Genomic DNA, 19654 nt, shown 5'->3' with positions numbered 1-19654 from the left:
CTTGTTGCCATGAGTCTGGAATTCTCTCCCTTTCTGCTCCTACCAAAGCTTGACATGGTGGGTTCAAAGGAAGGCCTATTGTTTTGGTCACACTCTCTTTCTCTGAAAGACGCTGAACCGTGTGCGTAATCTAAATTCTAAATGATGAGCTTAGTCAATTTTGGAGAAGGGTCTCCATGGATTCACACACTTAGGATGGCATTTGCACTCATGATCTTGGGGACTCTATGTGGATGGTGCCAGCTGTTATAAATCACAAGATGTTGATGTATTCTATCTCATTGATTTAAATGAACCTAGGGGCTTTGGCAATATGGACATGTTCTGATACATATAAACAAGCAGTGATTGCAGTGTATATTATATACTAAATCAAGGGCCTTACTCTCCTAAAATGTTCTTTCCACAATGTCTTCCCTTTATTTTAAGGATCTTCTGTAGGCAGAAAGAAATTCACTACAGTTAGATCATTACAACAGTGATTCTGTGTGCTGCACATCTGGGCAAAACCAATTTATTTTAAGGCCTTTCTATCACACACATCACCATAAGGCCTGAGCCTGTCACAAGGCACATTAATACCTCCAGATGGTTACGTCTCCCCTATTCAGTTTGAAAGAACCAAGTTCTAAAGCATTCAGGTCATCACAAGCTAACAAGAGCCGGAAAGTTCATAATGAAGGCTACAAAGAGTCCTGTGGCACTTTATAGACTAACAGACGTATTGGAGCATAAGCTTTCGTGGGTGAATACCCACTTCGTCAGACGCAATGAAGGCTGACACTCTGGCCATAATTCACTCCATGATTAAGAAAAGCGGAAGTGGGAATGTGTCACTACAAGAGTTAAGGGCAGTGTCAGCAGCAGCACTGAACATTTTCCCTTGTTGAGCACAGTTGAAGGATGCCCTCAAGGCCCAAGCTCTCAACTGGCCCACAGAGTGGATACTACAGTTGAGCAGTCTTCCTCAAACTGCCCAGCCAGTGGAGAAACCACCGCAATGTAGTCCAGTCTCTCTCCATTTCTTGGGCTTCTCTGTTAAGCCTGCCAACAGAGTGGCTAGAGGTCATAGTGATGACCACTGTGTAGGGGTCTCATCCCAAAACCCATGGGAATCTTTGCATTCACTTCAATGGACTTTGGGGGTGAGGCTCAAAATGCTTAGGATAGACAAAGGAAGAGAGGGGACCAATTGTGGAGGATGACAATGCTGATGAGCTTACTGTTACCTTGAGCTCTGCTATCTATTGCTGTATCCACCGGTTTCCACTTATGTACCTAGACTGAAAATTCTTTACGGCAGGAACCTCCATTTTGTCATGTGTGCATACAGCACAAGGCCCAGATGAACGATTGAGGCTTCTAGGTGCTATTGTAATAATAAAATTATTTTACTGGGGAGTTGTGAGGACAATCTACAGCAAACATTTCCACAATCGTGAAGTATAACTACATACACAGATGTTTTCAAATCTCAAGACATTATCTGAGGGTTTTCCCCATTTCATCAGAATAATTTAATCCTTCCCTATGAATTAGCCATAAATTTCAGGTCAGGTGGACTTCTCTCCCTAAACCAGTGTCTGAGGGTTGAACAAAAAATGGTCTCATCATTGGCATTCTTGCCTGCTGCTGTAGGATGAGACAGGCGAAAACTAACAAAGCAAATCAACCAGAGAAGAAAGAACTTCAGGTAGAGAAAGAGATGCTGCTTAACTTTGCATTTGGCTCCTGTTCTCTGCTATTCCATCCCAGCACAATGTAAGTAATGCAAGTGGCAGGCAGCCCATACAACACATGGATCAGCAGGTGGCACACATACAGCTGGACATATCTGGCCGCCAGCGTGTCTGAATTTGTATTTGCCAGCTAACCAGATTTTTTGAGTCAATCTCCAAGCTATATCACAGAAAGAAAGAAGATTTTTAGGGCCACTAATCTTTTTCCTCTTGCCCTTTTAGCTTCATACTTCATTGTGCAAATGAGGAAGGAAGGAAGAATGTATTATCTCGAAGATTTTCAGCAAGCGAAGCACTTAACACCTCCCACAGCAAGCCAGGGATCTTCAGTGGGTGAGGAGTGAACCATGAAGCACTACCAGTGATGGACTATGAATACAGATTGGAACAGGGGTGGCCAACCTGTGGCTCCGGAGTCACATGCGGCTCTTCAGAAGTTAATATGCGGCTCCTTGTATAGGCCCCGACTCCGGGGCTGGAGCTACAGGTGCCAACTTTCCAATGTGCCGGGGGGTGCTCACTGCTCAACCCCTGCCCCTGCCACAGGCCCTGCCCCTGCCACAGGCCCTGCCCCCACTCCACCCCTTCCCGTCCCCTCCCCTGAGCTTGCCGTGTGCTCACGCCTTCCCTTCCCCCCCAGAGCCTCCTGCACACCACGAAACAGCTGATCAGGAGGTGTGGGGAGGGAGGGGGAGGTGCTGATCGGAGGGGCTGCCGGTGGGTGGGAGGCACTAGGAGCAGGGAGCTGATGAGGGGCTGCTGACGTATTACTGTGGCTCTTTGGCAATGTACATTGGTAAATTCTGGCTCCTTCTCGGGCCCAGGTTGGCCACCCCTGGATTGGAAGATGAGTACGGCTCTGAGAGTTTGTTTGCTTTTTGCGCAGATTCAGAAAGGTTGTGTGCTTGATATTATAGCAATCAGTTTGAGCAAAACCAAAATAACCAAGTTAAACTGGTGTAACTTCCAAGTTTAGACAAGACCTAAGAGTACTTTATCTTTGTCCAGCACTTTTATTTCTTCACTGTCCTGTTCTGTACGTCCTCTCCCTCTCCTGGCTCTCTGCACTATCTCCCCCACTCTCCAGTGAAAACACAGGGCATGATTCTCCTCTCACTTACACAGGTTTAAATCAGGAACAAAAACTCATTTCAAGTCAGTGATAATACACTAGTGCAAAACTGGGGTGAGAGGAGAAGGCACCAAGGCAGCCCAGCTGGCTGGGGTCTACCACAAAGATGGCAGGTGAAGGAGAGGAAGTGAGTACCTGGCACTGCGACCTCTAGGGGCCGGAGGAGCAAATGTCTCCAAAAGTGAAAAAAAGTCCAAATTCAAGATACCAGCACTGAGGCCCCTTGTGTTTGTGGATATGACATTGTCAAACCTTTCCTTTTTAAAATCTAGTTACAGCAGACTGCATTTGGGGACCATCTGTGGAAGAGAATGCCACAAGCTGACCACAAGTGATGTGAAATAATATATGCATACACTGCCCATCTTTTTCACCATCTTTTCTTATACAATGAGGCAGAGTAAAACAAAAGACAGGAACATATACTTCAAATCAACTACCTTCGCCAGAAGAAAGAAAGGGTGTGATTGGACTTAACCTAGATGTCAGATTTTTTAAAAATTTTAATAAAAAAAAAAAATCTAGGCACTGAACAGCAGCCCAGAATTTTCTCCATGAGCAGTGAATACTAATACAAATACATCTGTTAGGGGAAATCTCTCCCTACACGATTCCTCAGAGAGCATTGAGATAGGACACGGAGATGTATCGGCTGACTCGTGTGTCACTTTAGGGAATGCGATCTGAACGTTGGAACTCTTGAGTTCTGACTTAACAGGCTTAATTTTCAAATGCAACAGTTGAAACTGTGTCCACAATTCTTTACACCAGCCAGAATTGCAAGTTTTGTACATGTTGTTGCAGGTGCAGAGATATCCTGGGCATGGGCACAGTAGAAAGATTTTTAAAAATTGTGGACATAAAAGGGCATTTTGCAGTCAGATCAGGGAGCAAAATTTACAGGGCAGATGCTGGAAGATAACTGAAGTCATCTGAAAAACTGGCCTGGTGCATCAGTGGGGTGTTTTGAGAAAAAGCCAATTTTATAGATTTTTTTTTATTATTGTTAAGCAACGTAGTTATCAGCAAAAATGCACAATTAGCTGTTCTATATTAGAACCCTCCTAGCTCGGCTAATTAACAGAGTTCATGGAACTGCCTACCTGGGGCACTATTATTTACTGAAGACCAGTCAGAGTTAAAACTCAGGCCTAAAGAGAATCCAATTATTCCATCCCTAACTCCTGTTCTGAACCAAGATCAGTAAACATTCCTTAAGTGGAAAATAAATATTCACGATCCAGATGTGCCACATTTTTGTGGCACTTTACAAGTTATATACACACCATCTGCAGAGGGCAAGCAACTTCACTGACTATGGATCACTAGCAACAGCTGACATTTCTACACTTTCTTAAAGGAACCTGTGTAAAATGAGGTATTAAAAGACATTGTTCATGAACACACACTTTGAATATTGTAAGCCTCAATAGCTGATGAACTGTTTAACAGGGTGCTGTTTATAAAAATCAGAATAGCGATCACAATCTAAAACTGATGAAGGCAAGAAATTAGTGGCAATATCAGTCTTTTGTTACATTAGCAAGAGAGCTAAACCAATCACCCGAAACCTCTGCTCAGCAAAGCTGATTCTTTGCTCACTGAGTTACAGCTGCTGAGTGAACCTCAAAAATATCTGGGGGGGGGGGGTTGGTTCAGATACTTATCCAAAGCTTAGTGAACTAACTGAACTTCTTGCATCTGTGAAATCTGGCTAGAAATGTCATGAGAAATATGAAGTTTATGGGTACTTTCTGGTTGAGCCAAAAATATGGACTCTTTCAGGGCATTTTGACAGTTCTACTAGTTGTCCCGATTACGATCGCAAAAGTGTAGAATGGCGAAATGAAAACTAATGGAGGAGGGGCAGGGCCGGCTGCAGGCACCAGCATTCCAAGCAGGTGCTTGGGGCACCAATCTGCAAGGGGCGCATTCCGTGTGTTTTTGCCGCCCCAAGCAGCGCGCCGAATTGCCGCCGCGGACGGCGAGGGCAGTCAGTGTGCCGTTAGGGCAGCACGCGCGTTTCCATGGCGGCAGCAATTCGGCGGCAGCTTCTATGTTCAGCTGCCCCCGGCAGCAATTCAGCGGCTTCTGTCTTCCTGCTGAAGACAGAAGCTGCCGCCGAATTGCCGCCGCCACGGAAACGCACGTTCCGCCCTAACGGCGCACCGACTGCCCCTGCCGTCCGCGGCGGCAATTTGGCGCGCTGCTTGGGGCGGCAAAAACAGTAGAGCCAGCCCTGAGGAGGGGGAAAAAGAGCTAACCAAAGATAAAGTTGTTTTGCAGCCATGTCTGAGTTTCATCAATATGAGAGAAACTTGGGAGGGAGCAAGGTTTTGAACTACGAGGTTCTTTTCTGAGTAGATGACAAAAGCAGACTACAAAAGATCATCTCGTCATGACTGTTTCCCCTGAGACTAGTCATTGTCTCTATTGTTGGTGCTACCCAGTGATCCGTTCAGCCAAGGCAGGATTGCTTAAGTTGGCAAGAAAGAAAAAACTGAAGGCAGGGGGACAGTGGACAGGTTTGCCAAGGAAGTGAGTCTTCATGAGTCTGGATGATCCTTAAGCCTTAAAGCCAAACCTCTTGCACAGGTCACAGAAGAAAAGGAACAATCGCCGTTCCCCATCTAGGGAGACCTTGAAGGTTTAAAACTGCAGAAAATCATCATTTGGCAACTTCCTGATGCCTATGTCTGATTCTTCCCAGGGAGAGGATGATTTGGCCCTAAAACTCCAATCCTAGCTGATCCTATTGCACACTTGGGTATCAAAGCAGATACGTTCCTCCAGAACACGAGACTGGACAAATCACTAGGAAATATTGGGTGGAATCCTGGCCACTTTGGAGTCAAAGGCAGTTTTGCCATTGACTTCAATGGGGCCATTATTTCACTCGTAGAGTAGGGAACAACCCATCTGCTGGTGGATGGACGACTTGAGTTAATAAGCTCTAATTGCTAGGATTCTCTGAACTGAAGCAGCTAGGCCGTAAGGATGGATGTTTTATTGTTAAGAAAGAAGTGATAGGCTGTTTTTAATATTTATTTTTAACAGTTTGTATATCTTCTATATATTACACTGGTCTCAGCTCTCCACATCTCAATTTTATGGTCATTCGTGTGTTGAATTTCCATTGTACAAATCACACAAGATTTAGGGCTACGCAATGGGAAAAACACTCATTCTTGTTTTCCTTTCCATATTCATGATCATATTTGTCATAATAATTTATTTTTGTTTCAGTAACAGGAATGTTCATGTTTTTCCATTTTCCCTATGCATTTCCATTTTCACACTCGCCCATGTGACATAAAATATGTTGAGAATAGCCTCAAGATATTCATCGAGAGAGTGGAGGGGAAATAAAGCTGTATTTGTATATTTCATTTCACTCCCCTTTCAGTTAATCAAGAGGGTTTTTTTTAATTCCTACACAGAGAACTCTCAGTATGACCGAATCAACCTAAGGGGGGGGGGGGGGAAAGCTTGACAAATTAAGTTCCAAAATCTGATTTAGCAAGTAGGTGATGCTGAGAATTAAACTAGGATTATTACAAATAAACAACAACCAAAATAAACCCATGATTAGGTCCTGTTACACAGTACCCACAATTAAAACATCTCTACCGTAGAAGAATTAACACATACAATCACCAGCCACCTTACCATTTAAAAATATAGGAAGGCCATCACTCAGATCTACATGAAGTGCTGAATTCAATGACAGGTGCCACAGAAGTGACACAGACAATCCTTTTTATCAGTCATTTTTCCCTTCCCCTTTCCAGTACCTGTCATCCTCATCCCTGAAGTTCTTTAGCAAAGACCGTAGTGACACTTGTTAGTATGGTGAGCAGGCTGACAAGGAATGCACAGAAGGAGAAAGTCACTTAACAGATTTTTTTTTAATTTATCTCTTCCCTTGAGGGTAAATGCTGTAAGGATTCAGCTTCCTAGATGGCAGATCAAGAGGCACATGACATGTAGAAGTAATTATTCTCTTCCTGATCCTGCAGGGCAAGCACTTGAGTGGAAACCTTGACTACAGCAGGAGCTGCATCGTGCTCACTAAGATTGCACGAGTCAAACTTTTGAACAAACATCCAAGAGTGGAAGGAAGTTCCAAGACTCACACTTTCCCCTCCCCCCTTTTATTCCACTTCTCCTGTAAAGGCTGCATGGGTTGGTTAGATATCTCCTTTCAGTGGAGGTGGTCTGGGTGAGTCTATCCTCTTGTCTGCTAAGAGGGAAGCGTAGAGACCAGGTAGCTTGTATGCAGATCCATGGAATGGCAGAGTATTCCACAGTATGTACATGCACATGCATCCAGTGTGGCCAAGTACTTTAGCACAATAGAGTTAGGACTTGTGTTTTATTCCCAGCTGTGAGAGCTTGAGCAAACCAATCACCCTGTGCCTCTGAATTCCCATCTGTAGAATGGAGAATATTATAATACCTACTTCATGGAGGGGGGAGGTAGAGATTACCGTATCTATAGAGAGCTTTGAGATCCTTCAGATGAAAAAACAGTGTCTTCATATCAAAGATGACTTATCTATTAAATTCCACAACTTAAAAAAAAAAAAAACCACAGAGATATTACCGCCTCTTACAGTGGCATTATTTCACTGCTGCTCCCTTCCCAGCCATCTGCAGAAGTTGGAGGTTTTTTCATTCAATATTTTGTAAAGTTTTGCCATTATACTAATCAGGTAATGAGTTTACACAGTGGGGTTGGTTTCATTACTAGACTGGAAGTGACAAGAGCTAGGCAGACCAGGGGGCTAATAAAGTTACCTATAAAAAGGACTGCGGGGGCCTGTGATGGGGTGTCTGCCCCACACTGGTGGAGAAAGGGTTAAAAGGAGAGGCTGTGCAGCAGACAGCCAATCAGTGAGGGGCTGCAAGGAGCAGCCAATCAGGGCAGAGCAGGCCCATATACAAAGAAAGCTGAAGGGCAGAGGAGTCAGTTCCCTCTTAGGAGCCCAGGGAGAAAGGACTGGGTCCCTGAAGGGCTGAGGAAACCGCCAACACCCTGGACAGAGCAGTGCTGGGCCAGCTCAGGGGAATGAGAGGGAGCTCCAGCCTGACTGGCTGAAAGACTGAAGCCCAGATATAGGGGCAAAGAAGGTGCTAGGGCTATCGGGAAGTGGCCCAGGGAAACAGACAGTGGGAGTTGAAGGAGACGCAGCATGTGGCTGCTGCCTAAAGGGTCCCTGGGTCGGGAGCTGAAGTAGTGGACGGGCCTGGGTCTCCCCTCACCACCAAGGCAAGTGGCTAAAACCTTGGGCTGCAGTTGGCCACAGAGGTGAGTGGCTGGACAGAGGACTGCTGCTCCCCTGGAAGGGGGGGGGGGAGAGAGAACGGAATGGGAAATGGCCGGAGGGCTGTGTCCTGAAGAGGTTGCTGCGATCCTTGAGGTGATGGGGGTCCAGAGCAGAAGTGATGGCAGGCGAGACACCACCGGAAGAGGGTGCCCTGCGAAAAGACTGAGCTGATTCCCAGAACGTCCAGCAGGAGGCCTCATGGTAGTGAGGTGGAACCGTTACAGGGCCCCTGGGAGATATGATCCAGGAGGCAGGTGAAGATGGAACAAGACCAGATGATATGGATCCTCCTTCCTAAAAAGAGGCCCCATTAGAGACATGCAGGGTTACTTAGCCTTCAGCTGCTTCAGAGTCTTGCAGAAGAGGAAGCCTTCTCTCCTCCATCTCTTCTTACTTCTCATTTCTAAGGACCAACATGTGTTGGAAAGAGCTGTAGACAGGGACTCAGGAGATCTGGGTTTTATCTTGGCTCACCACCGACCTGGTGTGTGACCTTTGACAAGTTGCTTCCCTCTCAGTGGCTCCATTTCCTCTCCCACTTGTCATCTGTTGTCCATTTAGGTTATGAGTTCTTTGAGGCAGGGCTGTCTCCTATTGTAAGTTTGAATATTGCCAAGCACAATAGGACCCCCACAATAGGATGGAGTTACCATCATACAAATTAATAAGGATCAGCCCATCTATTTGGGTTGGGGACTGGGCTAAGGGATTGGGGCCAGATTTTTAAAAGGTATTTAGGGGCCTAACTCCCATTGATTTCAATGGGTGTTAGGTGCTAAAGACCTTTACAAATCTGGGCTTTTGCTCCTAGTCACTCAATATTATTCATAGTATATTTTCATTTTTTTTTTAAATTTGAAACAAACACATATTGTATGAAAATTTGGGAATCTCAATAGCCACTTCACTTTTGTTCCCATGGCTAAAGCAACGTTCATTGTCCATCCCCTAAAGAATTAAAAAACTGCTGCCCATCTATATGGACTTAACCCTTTTCTTTGAAAACATCTATGTACATTCAGACATGTTCCCTTTGCAGGCAGGCTGGATGCAGGCTTTTTGGCAGCAAAACAAATATTTTCTTTTTGGCAATACGCGCAAGACAAAGGAAAGGGGAGAGGATGGCAAATGCCAGTTGCTGCAGTGTTATTTGCATTAAGTGAGATACAGGGGGCTATCAGTTATGATCCCTCCATTAACCCTCTGATCCCTGAACTTCAAATGGCGACTCGATTCAGAAGTCATTGTGCTCCAAGAGGAGACTGGTACTTTTAGACAACTGTCAACTAGATCAAGTGCAAGAATGGAGCAGTCTCAGACCATTAAAGCTGCCACACATGTGTTCACACGCCAAGCCAATTACTCCCATGATCAGCAGTTCTTTCATTGGTACCAGGGAAAATCCAAAGTCCAGCAAGACCATCATGTAAATAGGAAAAGGTACTGCAAAGAAACCACTAATTCAGGAGTACATTACAGTCGGGAGAGTGGCAATTATTTCTCTATTCCGCCTTTGGGGTTATTTTTCCTGTTTCCTATCTTTGTTTCTAAAGAAAGGCTCAGGGGAGAAGAGCAAGCAGTGTGATTGGGAGATCATCCGTCAGTATAACAAATGGAAAAGCGAAGGGGAAAACAGCAGATGGGAAGGGTTACAAAAAATAAAGTCATCTTCACATCAGCGGGATCTGTGAGGACAAAGGACCCTTCCTCTGGGATGGTACAGGGCTTTCCCCTGTCTGAAACAATGCCAGCCACTCTGACAGCAGGTTCTTGCACTGCCTCGTTCTTCTCAGGAAGAGGCCTGTGTGGCTCTATTAGAATATTTAAGTTAGAGAGATTCATGTTTAGTCAAGAGCCAGCTCCTGCCATTATTACTATTAGGTGCCTGCACCAGTGGCACACAGGAAGGAATGGGAGATTCAAATAGCAGCACAAGATGAATAGCATGGGGGCGGGGGAAGACATGCCAGGGAAATAACCACTTTCCTGGAGCGATGCAGAAAAAGAGAGCCACGAAGGTGAGATCATTGGGCGGTTTTCAAAAGGAACGTCAGAGGGGTGGGGAAAGCTAGCCTCTGTGTTTTCTCAAGCCGTGGCCAGTTGATTGAGAACAGGGATAAGCTTGACAAAGAAAAGAAAAAAAAAGAATCCTCAGTACAGCATCCTTCAACCACCTTCCGACTTGGATCTCCCTTGTGTGAGCAACAAGGAGAACATTGCGGTGCTCTTATATAACTGAGCTAGGCATCCCAGCATGCCTTGCTGTTTCTAAAAACCATCCTAGTCACGCACCAGATGCAGCCTCATCCCCGGCCTTATGCACAGGTGCCACAGGGGTCCAGCACTCAAGCCAGGCAGCACCACACTGGAGTTACCTGCCTCCTACAAGACTTAAAGAGTCTCTTACTCAGAAGAGGGCACAGGTCAATCCACTTAATTGGAATTATTATTCCATAACCATAGACCAGGACTAGGCACTGTAAATGTGCTTGATGTGGCAAATCCACTTCATCCAGATATCTCCCAGGGAATTGAGAAGTTATACTTAAAAGCAATGGCTAGTGGCTGGTTGCTTGAGCAAGTAGCTAAAGCACAGCGCTGGTAGTTAGAAGATTGGAGTTCAAATCCCATCTCTGCCCCTTGCCTGGGTGTGACATCTTCCACAAGCCTCTATGGCCAAAATGTTCAGAAGTGGCCACTGGCCTGCCCCTATTTTTGCACACCCAACTTGAGACGTGCTTGGCTTGATTTCCAGAAGCACCAAGCACTTGCAGCTCCCATTCAGTTCCCTTGGACCTGGGGGTGCTCAGTCCCTTCTGCTGCACCCAAACACAGCAGAGCCCCAGGCTGCTGCCCCTGCCTCTTTGGAAGGGAGGGAATCCCACTACCAGTAGGGTTACCATACGTCCGGATTTTCCCGGACATGTCCGGCTTTTTGGGACTCAAATCCCCGTCCGGGGGGAAATCCCAAAAAGCCGAACATGTCCGGGAAAATCCGGCGCCGCTGGGTGCTGGGCCGGGGCCGGCGGTGCTGGGCCAGGGGCCGGGGCGGGGGGCCGGCAGTGCTGGGCTGGGGGCCGGGGGTGCTGGCCCGGGGGTGCTCGGCCGGGGGATGGCCCGGGGCCGGCACTCCAGGGCCCGAGCCGAGCCAGGCTGGAGACGCTGGGGCCGGGGCCAGGGCCGGCCGGGGCCAGACTGGGCCGCGCCTCCTCCCCCCACCCCCCCCAGCTTACCTGCTGCCTGCTTCAGGCTTCCCGCGAATCAAATGTTCGCAGGAAGCAGGGGAGGGGGCGGAGTTGGGGCGGGGACTTTAGGGAAAGGGTGGAGTTGGGGCGGGGGCGGGGCTGGGACCCCGTGGAGTGTCCTCTTCTTGGACACTCAAAATATGGTAACTCTAACTACCAGTCTCATTCCAAGTGGGAGATGGGACTGTGGGGGTGGAACCATGTGGGGCTTTATGTCATGGTGTGTCTAGGCCCTGGATTGCCTTAATCCAACCCTGCTTGCTTCTGTTGATGGCAAGTGGCTCATGTGTCTTGGAACAAATCATCCCAGTCAATGCACAGCTTTCTGGCTACTGGCACCTTAACCAGGGGCTTAAGATATCATCTGCAGCAGCTGCTCCTGACTGCCTCAGTGCATGTGATCTATGTGCCCCTCCCGAGGCCAGGGGAGCAGGATCTGCTTGCTCCCCTTTGGGGCTATCAAGCTGTAACATTCTGATAGAGGGATAGGTCGGTGTTTTGTTTTTTAAATGAGTGAGATTTACAGTGTGTGACTGAAACACAGGAAGTCAGGGTTGGGATTAGAACTCAGCAGCTCCTGGCTTCTATCCCCCCCTGCTCAATCCTCTATACCCAGGAGAAAAAGATTCCCCACAGGGGGACCTAAATAAATAAATTAAATAAATAAAGTCCTGCACTCAGTACAGTGCCCCAGGGTAGGGCTTTGGCACATCTAGAAACATTAATGCCTCTCCTTCCCCCACTGCAGCTTTCTGCATCTCCGGTGACTGACCGAAGCGCTGACACCCGTACAAGTCCTGTCTGATCAGAACTGATGAAAATAGCTCCCAGGGTTGGAGAAGAGGAATTCTACAACCCAAGCTGTGAGAAATAACTTCACCCCTTACACCTATGCAACGATAGCGGAGCTGTCCCCGTTAGCAGCCGGCGTTAGATCCATTGACAGCTTGACAAAGCCAATAATAAAAACAGGGTTCTTTTTTCCAGTCATTAGGTGAGACGGAGAATAGGGCCCAGAATAATAAACTGCTTCGAACTCCCACATAACAGCAAGTGAGAGAAGGAAGTCTGTGGCGTGCTTCAGTTTAGGCCTTTATTATTACATTTATCTGTCAAGGTTTCAGAGCAAACATTTCTCCCAGCCTTTCAGTACAACCTCATTTGCCACTTAATGCTTCTGTATAAGCTGACATCTTTCTTATGTGAAGATCTCCTGCCTCCCTCACTTACAGAGCATGCTCTATTTGCTTCTTGGACCCTGCTTGGGGCGGGGGCGGAAATCTTCATCTTGCATCCTCTGGCTGGTCATACCTCCCACCGCATCCTACTTTCTCTGCCCTTCTCACCCCTTGTAAGTTGCACTCCTTTTGCACACCCACTGAGTGCCATGTGGGTGCAAGTGAGACAGCTTTACTGCTGTTGCCCTCTGATGAGATGGACTGAGCTCACACCGGACCAAGACAGAAGGGAGTTAATGGTCCCCACCCTGCACCAACTCCCAGCAATATTAAGCCAGGAGGGAATGAAAAAGGAAGGTAGCAGATTTCAGATCTGGGCTGCTCTCTTGGGGCAGAGAAGGCTTGGAGTTGATTTTATGGGTCTAATCTTAACAGGTCCTGAACACCCAGATTTATTGGCTTTATCAGTTGCATGAGGTGCTTAGCCCTTTGGAAAGTCAAGTCAAGTTCATTTTCTGTTGATAAAGTCAAGCCTCAGGAAGGGGGATGTGTTTTCACCCTACGTAGATAGTGGACTGTGTCTTAGAGCAGGTAGGAAAGTCACCTATTCACTGCCATTCCCAGAGCATCTTCCACTGTTTCCCACCAAGTAATGGTACTAAATTGTACTAGGTTTACCTTAACTGTCTAAACAAAAATGTTTCAAACCAGAACAACAAGGTTTTGGTTTTGATAATTTTTTTCAAAAACCATGGAGTTGAGAAAACTTGTCAAAACCAACCCAACCTGTTCCCACCAAAGTTTTCAGTTTTGGTGAAACAACGTTTTGCTGAAAGCTTCTTGACCATCTGTATTCCCATTTTGGGAGGATGGGGGGGGGGGGTGATAGGAGGTAGATTGGAAGTCTGAGGACCCTCGTGGGGCTATTAGGGCAAAGGCATTTATGTGAAATCCAAGGACATCTGTTTAACACTATCCCTCCCAAAACAATGTTGGGTCTGGATTTTCAAACTAGGGGCCAGATAAGCAGGCATAACTCCATTTACTTCCATGGAGGTATATCTGCTTACTTCAGCAGTGCTTTGAAGTATAGATTTCTCTACGATGTATCAGTTAATACAATAGGGAAAAAACACAGAATAGCACCCAATGGTTTGGCAGCACATCTACATTTAGAGCAAGCGTTTGAGAGTCAAGTGACCAAGATTCTATTTCTAACTATCACTGACAAACTAAGTTCTTTGGGAGCAGGGATAGTCTTGTTGGAACCTAGATGGTCTCTTGGTTTGTTCTGTTATGGCAACATGTGTTCCTAAGCAACCACCATATTTTTCCCCTTCAAAATGGTTTCTCAAAGTGATTTTGCTTACAGGTGTTCATCAAAGTCAGCTGATGATCAAATTAATATTGCTATTGGCCTTTCACTATGCAAAAGCCACCCAAATAAAATGGGCATTTACAATCCTGTGATCACACTGGCTCTCCCTTGGTGATTTATCCTAGCATAAAATGCTGATAAAAAGCAAGGAATGTGCTTGAAGTACATCTTGCCCCGTTATAAACACTTGGCTGAAATTCTTTAGCTATTCCTAATTTACAGGCAAAAAGCAAACCAGTTTTCAAATGTATTGTTCCATTTACAGCAGAATCTTAAGTAATAATTTGAAAAAAAGCAAGATCTGTTCAAAATAAATTCTCAGGTACCAAGCCAAAAAAAATATAATATATTTGTTATTGAAAACTGAGAAGTGAATACGGGAGTCGAAACTGGTAAAAGGAATAAACATTTTGAACATAAAAATGCTAATGACACCAGTAACCTGAACTAATGAAAGGACACATTTTTAATAATTCTCAGTTCAAGATATTTAATAAAAGAAATTGTCTCTCCGGGGGAGACGGGGGCGGGGGGAGTGAAGAGAGAGAAGCAAATAATTGTTTATAGCATACAATAAGCTTTTGGAGCTGGAAGTGTAAAAAGTTTTATACTGTTATTAAGCTTCTGCTAATATTTCCAAAAATGGTTTTAAGGTATTTTTCCATTACATGTGTTCATTATTTGTTGCAGCAAGTGAAATTTCCATGTATCTGAAAATCATTTCAGTGTACAACCATTTCAAAGTCTAAGCATCCATAAAAGACATTTGTCTCAAATTTAATTGTGAAATAAGGCACACACACAAAATTGATTCTCACACGAGGGGGGGGAAATTACATTTTGAAATTAATTCAAAGTTCAATTAAAAATCCCCTTTCATCTCATTTTTATAATAAATAACTCCTTATGTCCAAATAGATGGTACGAATTAAATAAGATCTCAGAGTTCCTTTAGAAATGGATATAGATTTTTTTTTTAAATACATTAGCCCTGTTGGAGCCTTGACCTGACTTAAGCAGCAGAAGAAAGTAACCAGTAGCTTCCCATCTGTGGAGTTATCAAAGCTTTTAATATTCTCATTGTGGGAATTAGATGGATTAAAGAAAAAACAGTGATGAAGTTGGATTCATTTCTTGGGTGTTTCTGAAGGTGTCCCTGTGATGGGTTCCCCCCAGGGTGCCACCTGTAACTGGGGTACCATTGAGCCCTTTGACCCACCAACCTGGGCTCCCTCTCACACTGCGCTGCTGTGACAAGCTGCAGACACACTCCTGGTCTTACAAATCCACCAGCATTCACACAGGTAGGGGCACACCCAGCTGCAGTTATATGCAGGCTCTCTGATTAGTCACTACACAAACCAACAGTAGAAAAGCTAAAGCCAAGGTAACTCTCAGCTCCACAGGCATGCACCCCCTCTGGAGCATAAACCCAAAATTATACCGTCTTGCGCTACACAGGGAACCGTACAGCGCAAGCTCAGAGGTAACCCCCCTCAATGTGGAGAGGAATATGCGACAGCCCCTCTGAGCTAAGATGCCCAAGCACTTCAGTCCAAACTGATTGGTTTAGATAAACCAAAAACAAGTTTATTAACTACAAAAGATAGATTTTAAGTGATAGCAAACAGATCAAAGCAGATTACCTAGCAAATAAACAAAAATGCAAACTAAGCCTAAAATACTAGAAAGATAGCATATGAATTAGCAAATTCTCACCCTGGCTGATGATACAAGCAGGCTGCAGATTCTTAAGGAACAAGCTACACTGAGTTTACAGCTTGGAATCCCCAGGTCTCTCTCACATAGACTGAACTAGGAGACCCAGGCTAAAGGGATTTCTAGCCTTTCTCTCCCCCTCCCCCCCCAGTTGTTTCCAGAAGTCTTCTTGTGTGGGGAGTGAAGAACCACAGATGATTTCACTCCCTGCCTTATATAGCTTTAGCATATGGTGGGAACCCTTTTTTTCAAAACTTGGTTCCCAGACTGGTTTGTGGAAAAATACTGACATCCCAAGATTAAGTCCAGAGACATGTGATCTGGTCACATGACCTTGCTGAGTTATAGCAGCCATTCCTTACAGGCTGTCTGGAACATTCACAGGAAGGTTAAGTTCTTCCAGGGTTCATTGTCTTTGCCGATGGTCCATCAGCACTGTCTGGCTTCTTCATTGTTGTACCAGAAAAGCTAGTTGTGGGTGTCACCCGAGTAAGCACAATTGAAATACAGATACATAGTCAATATTCCTAACTTTAGATACAAAAATGATACATGCATACAAATAGGATAATCATATTGGGAAAGTTTTAGGATTTGCTGGATGACACCTCACATGACCTGTCTTGTACAAAATGCATCAGAATTATGCCATAATCATATCATATCATCACTATGAAGAACATGGGGTGCAGTGTGAAGTCCCATTCCAGCAGGCAATGAAAAGTGAAATAATATTCATGGAGAAATTCACCCCTATGCAGAAGTCCTGTGCAAGGACTACGCATCACTTTCATCCTATTTTGAGAGCTTCAGTGGGATGTGAGGCACTGATTCAGGGAAGCACATGTTTAACTTTAAGCCTATGCTTAGTCATATTGGACCTCAACTAGACTTAAGCATGTGCTTAAAGTTACCACCCTGCTGTAGAGTTTTTCTGAATTGGGACCTTAAGTGGGATCTATACAGAGGGCCAGCATAAGTCCCATAAGTCAGCATAGGGGTGAATTCTACCCTCAGGGAATGGAAAAATCCATTTAATCTTGAGCATCAAACAGAAGTCATTCATTAGTACAATCTGATCTGAATTGGCTGAAAAAGTGCTACTTACACAGTTTTCAGTAATGCACAGGGTGGTTTTGCACCCAGGAAGAGCCTTTTAAAGAGGGAGTGCTTCTATATGGAATAATCATGTTTGAGCACAAGTCCCTTTGGGTAGGTCTACACTGCGATTAAGTGCCCATGGCGGGCCCATGTCAGCTGACTCAAACCAGCCGCAGATGTTTAATTGCAGTGTAGACACACCCTTTGTTTGCCCATGGTTGACTTCAGTATAAAGACCCTCACAATGTGAATGTACCAAACCCCAAAATTTTTTGACCTACCCTATTAATCATCATCTACCAACAAATAAACATTTGACTTCAATGACATGCCAAAAATAAATTGACATTCAGAAAAGTATATACATGCTGGAGGCATTTAGCAACATCTTTTCTAACAAATTCTTAATCATTTTAGGCATTTTAGAAAAAGAAGTAAAAACCATGATGGACAGTGACCTATTATGGCCCAATGCATTGAATAAGGAATATCCCTGAAAACCAGTGACAATTAAGAAACACACCAAAAAAAGTTGTTTCTCTAGGTTATTTAGCCAGCCTAAGGTCTGTGGGGTTTTCCTTTAAAACACTCACACACAAAAAACCACACATCCCCAACCTTATTTTCCTAAGTAATAGTTTAATAGCTAAAGCTTGTTAAATAAAAACATGTGTTTATATTGTGCCTTTCATCTGAAAATCCCAAATTGCCTTATGTACACTAATTAAAATGTATTGTAGCCCTGTGAAGGAGGTAAATGCAGCATTTTACCCTTTTTATACGTGGGAAAACCAAGACAGTGAAGGTAGGCGACTTAAGCCTTTTTGCCAGAGAAATCTTATTGATAAAAAGTGTAAGTAATCAATTAGTTTTGATTGGACAGCTGCTAAAAAGGCAGCAATAAATACGCTCTACCACAATAGACTCATGGTCTGAAGGGATAGTGTCTCTGGAAGAACGAAACTGTATTGAAAAGAACAAGTTCACTCTATTTTAAAGGATATTTTTAGAAATCTATGCGTAGTCAGTTACATGGAGCAGAATCATGAGCAGATAAAGATGACCAAAGAACTGGATTTTCCATTTCATGGGAAATTCTGCAATTCCAATATTTTTTCCCCATTCTGAAATAGAACAAAGAAAAAATTCAAACTCTCCCACGACACAAAATTCTGAAACAAGGTCATGGAATGTTTTGATAAAATGGAAACATTTCTTCTGATTTCAACCTTTTTAAAAATGTTTGACATAAAATGAAAATGCATTTAATTTTTAAATGAAACCTTTCGTCAAAATCTACGTATTTTTCGAAACACTGAGATTTAGACTAAAAAAAAAAAAGTCACATTTTCCAGGGGGAAAAGATTCTAACTGGCTCTAATAGAGAGTGGAAAGACATTCAGTATAAGATCTGGTTGAAAGATGCGTTTCATTTTTCCACAAAAAAGAAAAATGTTGAAGTTTTTAAATGGAATTTGTATAGTTTCATCAACCTTTTTCCATGGAGTTTTGGGATTGTCAAAAAAAACAAAAAAATATTTTGGTCTTCAGTTGTCAAAAACCAACATTTTCAGTTTTTCCAATGAAAGAAATCCCAAAAGTTGATAGAAAAATGGAAATTTGTCAGAAAGAAAAAGCTAGTTATTAAAAAATGTTGCATGGGAAATTTTTCCCACCAGCTCTAGTCAATATCACAAGGAAAGAGAGGAGAGCAAACACTTGGAAAAAGAGGATATCTTGAATGACAAGGAAGCTAAGTAGTAATGTAGCAAGGGACACCAGGAACAAAAACAGAGAAAGAGAAACAAACTGGGTAGACTTTATGACCTCCTGTATGTGATAACATTTGATCCAGTCGGCGGTACTATCGTAAGCCTGGCTGAGAAAATAATGAGGTTAGCCACCTTAGTTGCTAAATGCTCATATTTTCATCAGGAAGCAGCAAGCTAAATGGTTCCCAAACACCCTGTCTACAAATCTCCTCCTCCACACACCTATTAATCTCAACTTCAAAACTAGAAAGGGGCCCTGGAAGAGATACGGAATAATGGTTTTCAATAGTGATCTTGAGTAACTTAGGTTAAGGCACCTTAAAGCACCCGGTTTTTGGTGAGAGTTGAGCACTCACTCTCTGAAAACCACCCTTAGAAAGATGTCGCAAACTGGGCACTCAAAGACAGACATCTAAAACCATGAGCCACTTTTGAAAATCTAGGTCTATGTGCACATTGTCTGACTATCTGGTTTGTGTACAGAAAGTAGCAACATACCCACAAGAAAAGGACCAAATTCCATCTTTGGAGTCACATAGCTGGTCTTGACATCAGTGGTAAGGGCTGCACATGTGCACCTGAAGGCAGGTTTGGCCTTCTGTGTTGATGCACAAAATACAAATTCCACAGATGACAAATATTTACATTTACAGAATTAAATACAATAAAAAAAAATAGGCTAATGCCTCAGGCTCAATTCCCCTCTCACTTCTTCTCTTTGTGTGCTGGTGTAACTCCACGGCAGTCAACCAAGCTGCTTCTAATTTGCACTGATGTAAGTGAGATCATGCTGTATTCTAAACTGAGGCACAGCTTGGAAAGATCACCAAAGGACAGCAATCTACAAGCAGAGAGGGTGAGATGCCACCATTCTGCCTCGCCGGCTGCCTCACCAGCCAGCTGCACAAGTGCCTTTGGCAATGAGCCTCTCTTGGAAGGTGGCAATGATGCTATCCCTTCCAGTACAGAGAGGTTAACATTCAGTTTCATCAGTGACATATAAAAATAGACGCCAGCTAAGTAGCTTAGCTCCCCTCCTCCCCCCAAACACTTTTCATTT

Source organism: Emys orbicularis, chromosome 16 (genome assembly GCF_028017835.1).
Source record: "Emys orbicularis isolate rEmyOrb1 chromosome 16, rEmyOrb1.hap1, whole genome shotgun sequence".
NCBI lineage: Eukaryota > Metazoa > Chordata > Testudines > Emydidae > Emys > Emys orbicularis.
This window is presented reverse-complemented; position numbering follows the sequence as displayed.